Consider the following 10540-nt stretch of genomic DNA (forward strand, 5'->3'; position numbering starts at 1 on the left):
ATTAGTGTTTCCTTTTATACTATAACTTTTTATAATTATATATTAAATATTAATAAAAAAAAATAATTTTTGATGAAGATTCCTGGTATTATTTCTGAAAGTTAGCGTACTTCAATAATAAAAAATCGAAAGTGATTAACTGAAATTAAAACTTGTCTTATCTTTCAGTTTGGAGGTAAATATTTTATTTCAAGTCCTTAAGTATTTTATTTTAAGTCCTTATTTTTTGTTTCTGCTCCAACGACATCATATAAATCAAGTTTTAAAAACATAAAAAGTATTAAATTTAAAATAAAACTTAGTTTGCTTGGCATAAAAAAAAATTAACTAGCAAAAATTTCAAAATTTTTTAGTTAAAAATTTTTCTTCCTACAGTAAACGACAGAATTTTAGGTCCATAAAAGTTGTCTTGATCTATTCAACAAAATGTCATTCCGTTTTTTGAAATTTGTGAAAGCTGTTAGACTTCGAAATTCCAAGTTTACAGATTTTGAAATAGCGAAGGCGGCGGCAGAAGCTTGGCGTGGCATGTCTGGTGCAGAAAAGAAGTTTTGCGATGCAATGAGCGTATACGATATTCCTATGTCTATGGTCAGGATTTGTGAGAAATGCTGCAAGGTGAAGAGAGATATGAAAGATCTCACAAAATGTATGGAAATGATTTTTAAACGGAAGAAGCGTTCCGCAGTAAAAAAACGCAGGAGAAGAAAATAAACCCTAAAACAGACTGGATCAGATAAAGTATAATCCTAATTTTATTACATTAATACAAATATTAATACTTTTTGAATTTTCGGGGTACCAGCATTAAACAGTATTTGTGGCTTATAACAACTCATGTATCCAGTCTTTGCTATTTGCCAGTCTCAGCCACATATAATATATATAATATTTAGACGCATATACACATATATATATACACATATACACACATAAGGTATGTCTTGAAAATATCATCTTAATTTATTATTATTTTGGTAAAGAAATTATTTAAAATTATAGAAAACTCACTAAATGTTATGTTTTTAACCAACGCTTGTGTTATGTTGTAATCCTCTGGAAAAATACTAGTTATCTTAGATATATGAAAATCGATCCATTCTAACTAAAATCAAGTCCATAATGCTGAGTCTATAATTTAAATATAGTTTGATGAAATTAAAATTTATAAGTGTAAGTACATGTAAATATATTAAATTTCTGTCAAATAAGGTATAATTGATTACAGCCCAGAATAACAAAAATGTCGTACGAATAAAGAGGGTAGGAACCATTCAAAAATTAATTTATCGAAAACAAATGATAATCTATTTTAAAGCAAAATTTATTAAATTGTAAGTATAAGATTAAAAAGAATTTAATGTGTTAATTAAACCATGATTGCAGCAAAAAAATTCTCTTCAAGATCTTGAAAATATTCCAATCCATCCACGAAAAACGGATCCGCGAAAAGAAGAAAGAAAATCATATCAAAACCGTAACATATTTAGTTATAAAATTTTTAATGTATATTTTGATAAGGGAAGAAAATGTTTTATTATATTGTACTGAGTTTATAATTTTAATGTAATGTCAATGTAATCATTATAACTAAAGCTAATAAATAAGAGCTAATGATCCAATATATTGCAAATACATTTTGGAAATAATATAATCTGTAGTTAGAAAAGCCCATTTTGGGGTTCCCAGTGGGCTGATTAAAATCATCGGTAGCTTCCTGCAAGAAAGGTCCTTCTGAACTAAAATCAGCAGCACTCTTTCGTCCGCACGATTAATAGAAGCAGGTGTACTTCAAGGGTCGCCACTGTCACCCACATTGCTTAATTTTTATACGGCAGACATCCCCACCTTAAGCCCCGTGTCAATGACGCTCTACGCAGACGACACGAAATGCACTAAATACACTACCAACATATTCCAAAGGGATACACTTATCATTCGTCCCATTGGATCGACCAAAAACTCAAACAATGTGGTTTATTATATTTTGCAACATCTTTTTGCTTCAACTTACACTCACTGATCATCTTTAAATAACTCGAGGGCTAAACGAGAGTTTAAAATGCAGCTTGACTCTTCTTGCAGATGCTGACGTCATTAAGTGTTATCACAAAATTATAAGTATGTATATTTTATATCAGTTGTTTTTGATATGAGAAGATTTTTATGGATTCCTTGGAAATTGTGGATATTGTGTATCTTTAGCGAATTATGAAAATCCAATGGCAGTGGTTAAGCATTTGGTTGTCAATCTTGGCCATCATCTCTTCTCGACTTAGACATTGGAACATTGGATCGTGTTCTCGATCCTTGGAACTAAGCGAACTTGATGCTTCTCTTTTGAATGCAACTTGTGAGTATCTTATGAGTACCTTATAGTGTTATGTGCTGCTTCATGGGAACTGTGGTTTTAATGAAAGACCAATTCGATTTGTGATAATGCAAACAAAAGATAATGTATGGAAATGACTTTAAAAAATAACTTTAAATAAAAACAAAAAAAAATGTATTAACACATTTCGAAATCGCAAGCCAAACTATTTTAAACTGTTTGAACGGAAAAGTTTTATATATTTTAGTATTTGATTTTTCTTGACTTTTTATTGTGAAAATTCTACAGAAAATTCTAAAAAAAAAAAAAGAAAATTACTCAGACAACAGTGTAAAATGAAGGCAACTCCGATGTAGTTCATTTTTTGAACGGAAACCGTTGAGCTCGTGCGAAACATGTCGGAGGCGACAACTACCAGCCGGAAGCTGTTGCAGTGTTGGCAGCAGTTGGAAAAATTGTACTTTTTCACGTTTATAGTTTTGGCATTTTTGGATTTCTGGTTGGAATGCATTGGATTTTTTTACAGATTTTTTTTTATTTTTTTTTCACTAGCGTTTTTATTTTTCAATATTTCGTCCTTTCGTCCTTCGAAAATTTCGGTAGCCAATATTTGGCCTCTAGTGGTGGTTACAATGGTAATTTCTTGTCTCTTTTTCAACTCTTATTATACCGCTTCCATGACACAACTATATATGCTATATATATACATATTTATATATGTATATATATATATATATATATATATTTTTATACACTTTTAATATTTATATTCGGGCTTTTGTTTAGTGCGCGCAGAATTGTATGCTTAGGGAATATCCAAACGGTGCCATTGTTGCGTTCCAAAGTTTGGCTGTTGACAGGAAGTTGCAATTTTGTTTGCAATTTCCTATAACGAATTTTATTCATCGAATATGAGAAGTGAAGTAAGCGGTTGTTTTGGTTTGGTTTGGCTTAGCTTGGTTTCGGTATTGTCGCTTTTCATTGTTCTGATGTTTACGAAAATTTTTCGTCTGTTTTTTTTTTCTGATGGAACTTTTTTAGGCAAGCTATATATATAACAATATCTGATTAAAAAAAAAAATAATAAACAAAATTTGGCTTTCGTATTTACCTCGAAGCTACTTTCTTCATGTGGTTTCAATTAAGAGGACAAGTCCAAAGTGACTGCCTGGCAACGTGGCCTGCGTTATAAAAACAGTGAATATTGTTTATGGCACATGCAAAATAAGAAGGATATATGTATATATAAGCATATGCATAAGGCATATGCTTGTATGCAAGACTGGATATCGTTGAAGATATTTCACTTGGGATATATTTTTAGCTTTGTCGAAAGTTTGCTTCACTCATAAAATCTCGTAACATAAAAATATTAATACTCAATTTGGAAGGCAAATTCTGTAGCTTCCTTATCGCTTTCCCGATTATGGTTTGTTTTATTTATTTTTTTAATATATATATGTATATGTATATTTAGCAAACATTGTAAGCCATATGCAAATTTTTACCCAATTTTGTAGCCATATCTGGCGAAGTCATAACAATTCCAGAAAGCAACTGCACAATAATAAAGTTTAGTTGAAATTGCAAAATGCAGTCGTAGTAAAATATATGGTAGCATATTGTAAAGTATTAAGGAAACGTATACGATTTTAATCGAGAAGTACAAACAACACCATCTTTTAGCACTTTCTTCTACTACTTTTTCCTTGTCAACATAGTCTACGAGTGTCACGATTTATATTACAATCCTTTGGCAAACCATAAGTAATATCAGCTGGGATTTCTATTGGAAAGTTTCACATATTTGACTACAAACATATTCAGAACATTTTCTCATTTGATGGCAGTTTTTATTGTTTATAGAGTATTTAAAATTATATTCATATATATATTATGGTATGCTGAGCCTAGCGAGGTTTCTTTATAACCCCTCTCTACGCCTTGACTCGATTATTGTTTATCACTTTATCAGACTAAGCAATGATTGACGTCAGATCTGTATACGTACCCGAGAAGGCCTGTAACTATTCAGAGATTCCACAACGCGGTGTTCGTAAGCATGTCAGTTTTTGTTTATAATTTTAAAGCTCTATCCCTTATGTATTTTTTGATCGAATACATCTCGAGGTTCCAGAGGATCTCGTTCATCCTAGCGTACCATGGTACCTTGAAAAGTCTTCTCAGAGCCTGGCTTTGTGCAATTACTAGCTGGCGAATAGCAGTGTTTGAGGCCAAGCTGAACACATCCATATAGAAGTGATGGTCGAATTATTTGGTTATATATGGACTTCCTGTTCATAGTATTGAGATTTTCATTTTTGAATAGCGGTTGGAAGTGATGTTATTATTATTGTTATTATTATTATTGTTATTATTATTATTGTTATTATTATTATTGTTATTATTATTATTGTTATTATTATTATTGTTATCAATATTGTCAATATTATTGTCATGATTATTATTAATATTAATACGCTCAAACATTACAAACAAACAAATGAAGTAACTAAGAACTTAGTCTATCTACAAAAGACTGCCACAGATCACGATTCTAGCAATTCATTTTAATTCCCTAAAAGACTCTGTGGTGTTCTTGTTGATGCATCAGCATCAAGTATTTTATGTGGACCTCTGTTTTTAGCTCTGTTTCTTGGTTCAACTATAAGGTTGATGAAATTTTTCATCAAATATATCTTATCTTGATTATATATCAAAAATATATATCTAGTATAATATGAAAATATTTATTTTCGTACAAAAATCTATAATGATAATGCATTAATAATCAATATCGATTAATAAACTTACTTAATAAAATTACTTTCGTTTTCACAAATTCGGTGAAGTATCCTTATTTGTAACTGTAAAGCACTAGTGTACTTCCTTCGTTATTTGATCATAACAACCCGGGTTTCGGCCTGATGCTGCATATCTCTTAAGACACCTCTGCTACGTTCGCGTTTCTTCCAGTGTTGTAGGTCAAGTATGGTTAGTGCACCTTCAACTTGATCACTCCATGGGAGACACGATCTACTAAGGGTATTAAGGGCTTTCTTCTTTCAACTACCTCTTCAAATGACTTTTTTCGCTGGTACTCGCTGGTACACGTTCATACTCACGACATATCCAAGTTAGTAATGTTGCTGAATGTTAATTGAATTATATCAATGTAGTGCACACCAACTCTGTTTTTACAACATAAAAAAGGTGTACTCATAAAGCATTATCTTTTATATAAGCGATAATATGTAAGTTGAGGAAATAAGATCCTCTTACTCATTTCATACATAGATTTTAATTAAATTTTATTTTAATATCAGTTATGCCGGTAGTGACTATTATATTTAATAGATTACTTTCGAACAGTAATGAATTGTAACAACAAAATTTTTATTATTTTAATTAATAGAATTTTTGATTGACTTTTTATCATCAGCGGTCTTCATATAAGAGTCTGCATATATCGATGGTTAAATTCGCAATACACGAAAGATGAGTTTGTCAAAAATTCAATTAATTAAATATAATAAAAATTTTGTTGTTACAATTCACTACTGTTCGAAATTTCTGTATAATTTTCAATAAAATCAGTCTTTCTTATATATATATTGCTTTCTTGTACATCTTATATTAATGCAAAAATTCTCTATGTACTTGGAAATCTTATAGAATGAGTTTATCTTTAAAATATATTAAACTCCAGTACAAACTCCTAATCATTGTTTCACTACATTGATTTAAAAATTTTAATGAAACTCAACAAAAACCGAGATAATCTGATATCTTTAAGTAAAAACACACCACAAGTTTTACCCTTAACTGTAACTGGTAACTGTGACTTAAGTCTGAAGCGTATAAAATCAATTTTGTAGTTTTGCTGCAATTTAAACGGTGTAATTGCCTTGAATATCGAATAGCAGAATTTCAACTCAACTTAAATTTGCTGCGATGCTGATTTGTGAATGTTAAATGTGAATTTTGCACGACTCTCAAGACGTGTATGTTGCACCTTAGTGTAAATCAACGCCAGAGCACATCGCACACATATAAATTACGAAATCCAAGCAACGTAGCAATGAATCTTACAAAGTCTAAAAGTGGTAAACAACCCTGCAATCGTGCCACTCCGCCACTACGCCACCCTGCCACCCTGACACCCTGCAACCCCGCAACAGCACAACTGGCAACCCGTAATCAGTTGCAAATGCGGCATGCCGCACAAAGAAGCCCGTCTCTTCAAAGCCCATATGTGCATTTGAATCTTTAAGCAAATTCCTAACTTTGTTCCTTGCTACATTTTGGGCTCAAGAGGTCATCGTCATCCCCTAACCGCGCTTATTTTCTTACAATTCACTGCTGCATATTTGGTTTTATTTATTTTTTGATTTTCCTATTGTAAATATTTTAAGTATTTTTGGTAAGGGTTTGGCTAGGTAACCAAATGACTGGCTGACTGACTGAATGACTGACTGACTGAATGACTGAACACTGCAATAAGTAACTGACTGCTTTACTTCTACACTTTATATCCGTACTTTAAGAACAATCGCCCTTATGTTGTTTGTTTTGCAAATATTTTCTGCGCTCGTTTAAGGATATTGACTTACACTGTAACCCCAGATAAAAAGTTGCGCTTTGCTTACTTGTGGCAGCCCTTATTTGCTTAGTAAAATTGCTTAAAAATGCGCATAAAGAGGTTTTATCTTTTCTTTTAGTTATATATTTTTCAGCTTTAACATTTAAAGGAGGACATGAAAGTGTAGGCAAACAAATCTATGGATTAAAATTACTTATAAGAATTAAAAATCACTTAATAGGCACATTTCACATCAAATTAACTTCTTTTATAAAATCTTGTTTTTAGTACACATACATATACAACATATAAATATATATATACTAATTTAAATATTATTATGTTGAGGATACTGACTCAGTGCACTCGAGCACATTTACTCTCTATTAACTTCGATGTTTCTTCATAACCCCTCTTTACGTCTTGACTGGATGCTTGTTTATTACTTCATCAGACTAAGCAATACTTGACCTCATATCTGCATACCTTAAATGATTAATGATCCCAATTAGTCACTCCAAAGTAATACTAACACAATCCCGGGGTGAGACAAGGTCTCTACGAATGAAGGAAAGGGATTTAGTTCCTTCGAGTCGGGCACTCACTTTCCACGGCGCCGGATTGTCGTTTTTTAAACAGTACGTTTTATTACGTTTTATTATTGTTAATGGAGATTCTTACATATAAACGTATATATGTAAAATATCAACCGAGACATTTTTAATATATCATTTGGGATACTAAACTCACTAGATTTGTTGACTCTGAGAGTTCAGAGTGTTTATAAAGACCTTATATCTGCCTACAGGTTACAGGTTGTTCTTTTTAATATCTCCGCGATGAGTCTTTACCGGAACAGACCGTTCACTTCGAAGAATTGTTTTGACTTTTTGTATGTTTCAATAAAAGGCTAGTGTTTTTTGTTGGTAGTGCTAGTTCATTGCGATTATCTTAGAAGCGGCTTAACCAATGAAAAGCCGGTCTGTATGTCACGCATTTGTTTTTACAGTCCTTTTTGAAATTCATACAAGTTTTTAAACCATTTTTATCCAATAAATCCGTATCTATATATGTTAAATTTTATTCCTAAATTAAAGAAGAATTTAGATATTCTCTTAGTAGAACGCAAAGATAGATATTCTCTTGTTCGACTAAAGAACGCAAAGTGATATTACTAAAATCACAGTTAAATGTCAAACCGATTCACATTATTAGCGTTTTTGATTAATAAATCTGGATTCAATAGAGATTTACTCTCGATCTCTCAAATTTTGTTGCCAATCGAACATTTTTAGAGTAATCTAACATTTTTGTGGTAGTGACTCCTCATTCTCTTCACAAAATTTACAGTTTGCATCCGTAAGTATACTCAGTCTTGCAAGGTAGTGTACAGTGCCCTGTAAGTATTCCTGTGATGAGTTTTTCTTTTGATAGGTCCACACAATTCTGGTATCTCTTATTGTTTTAGGTTTGGATTGTGTTAATCCTGCGATATTATTTCAGTAATCCCTTTTATTCTGGTTCTTCTTTATTATTATGAGAGAAAGGAGCGTACTATGACCTAGTGCACAAAAAATTTCCGACTTCATCATCGGTGTGACTGCTGCTTTTCTGGCTAGCTTGTCCCCGTTTTCATGCACGTCAGTATAATATCCCGGTACCCAAAGAACCGACACCTGATTTGATTCACCAAGCGGATTTAGCTTATTAAGACAGTCTAACACCAGTCTTGAGGTCACCTGATGCGGGTTCAGTGCTTTGGCTAGGATAATCTTGCTACTATGGCAAAATATCTAGAGGGTTATAAATTAATCTCAAGTGTTGTACATTTTACCACAGATTTAAAAATTAAAAATAAAATTGCATTAAAAGTACAAAAATACTCCCAGCTTTAACAATCGAAATCACTATAACTGATTAAAGCTCACATTATTGAGCTAACATCATGCACTCACAGATGTCGTTGCGCTTAAAATTTTTATGGATTTGAAATAGACTCCGTATCATCCTTAATTATTGCGTATATCAAATTTAGACTTTCAAATTAAACTTTATTCTCATAAATATTTAGATTTATTTTAACATTTTCGTTTAAATATTTCGTTTTTACAGAGTTAAATTGTTAGAGAGCAATATTTTTTGAATAAAATACAAAAACGAAACAATTTATATGAAATACGCAAACATTTTTAAACCAAATGTAAGCACTAAAAATATTTTCATTGTAAACAATAAATATTGCTTTATATTTAATATTCAAATTTATTATTGTAGAAAAATTTATGATAAATTCCAAAAGAAACACTTTCATGGAGAATATTTTTCAATTTATATAAAAATGATTTTAAACAGATATTTTTATTTTTTCAAAATATTAAAAATTATTAAAACTTAAATGCTTGTAATTCCTGTCCCTCTGTCTCTCTGTCCGTCTGTCTGTCTCTCTGTCCGTCTGTCTGTCGATTTATTAAAGCAGAAAGCTTGTGTCTTTAATAATTCAATAATCCTAATTGCTGTTTTGCATGAAACCTAAATGGCGGAGTTGATAGATATTTAAAGGCATGAAAAACCCTTAAGGAATACCTTTAGCTATCACCTCGCACAATATTTGCAATTGCCTTTAATGGCCTAGAAGTGGGTCTTACTTCTATTGTTGTTGTTGTTGTTGTTGTGGAATATTGACACGTGTTTCTGAAAGATTGTTTCTTGTCATTTTGTTTTTGTTTTTGTTTTTGTTTATCAACCATCAATTGGTAGCCTTTCATTTGTTTAACCTTCTGTTTATCATTGTGCACAGCTAATATGTTTGTTTTCTTATCGACCGTCGCAATTATTATAAGCGTTAATCTTGACTCGATTTAGTTTCTGATAAGTTTCCCTTTAGGCGATTTTCTAATACCATAATTTTCGTACTGCTTTACTGCTTTTAACGCTTCGAGACATATTGTGCAATTGCGATTGCTTTGTATAATTTTTCCATCCTTTTGGCTAATGGCTAAGTATGAAATGCCATACTAAGAATAATAAATTATTTTTTACTGCAGTGCACGCCACAATGAAGATACAATTTATAATGCATTTGATACGCTTCGCGTTTGAATACACTAAGATATATATGCTATAGACCCCATAGCACTCCAAGCCAAGATAATTCAATGTGAAGTGTTTCTTATTTACCGTGTCATATATTCTACTGTCGCAAATGAATTATTTGTGCTTAGAAAGCACCCCACCACGTTGGAGACAGGAGACAGAGGACAGGCGACAAACACAACTGCTGAGGGTGAAAACTATATTTGTGGTAGTTTTTTATTGGTAATAGTTCTGGTAATGGTCCTGGTAATGCCAGCGGCTGTATTAATAATTAATGTAACTGTCAATTTTGCAGACGTTGATGGTGGTGCAATGATGGTGCGTTTTTCTTTCTTTCTTTCCATCAAGCTCGATTCAATATTCCTTCCTAATTTGCTTATTTATTTAATTAAATATAATTACAGTTTTTGTGCCTAATAATTTTTAAAAATATACACTTTACGATTTCACCCTAAATACAGACATAGTAATTTACGAAAGAAAATAAGAAACTTATAATTGAATTCCTTTTATGTTTATTTTTTTTAAAATAT

The 10540-nt window shown here is 31.6% G+C and overlaps 1 long non-coding RNA gene across 1 annotated transcript; it reads left to right on the forward strand.

The window, feature by feature from the left end:
* The first annotated feature begins 364 nt into the window (after nucleotides 1-364).
* On the forward strand, nucleotides 365-1507 carry LOC119689785. The gene is made up of 5 exons (XR_005253484.1): nucleotides 365-741; nucleotides 806-937; nucleotides 1003-1173; nucleotides 1229-1334; nucleotides 1387-1507. It is a non-coding gene; the product is annotated as an uncharacterized LOC119689785 (long non-coding RNA).
* The last annotated feature ends 9033 nt before the right edge of the window (nucleotides 1508-10540 follow it).

This window comes from Teleopsis dalmanni, chromosome X (assembly GCF_002237135.1).
Source record: "Teleopsis dalmanni isolate 2A chromosome X, ASM223713v2, whole genome shotgun sequence".
Lineage (NCBI taxonomy): Eukaryota > Metazoa > Arthropoda > Insecta > Diptera > Diopsidae > Teleopsis > Teleopsis dalmanni.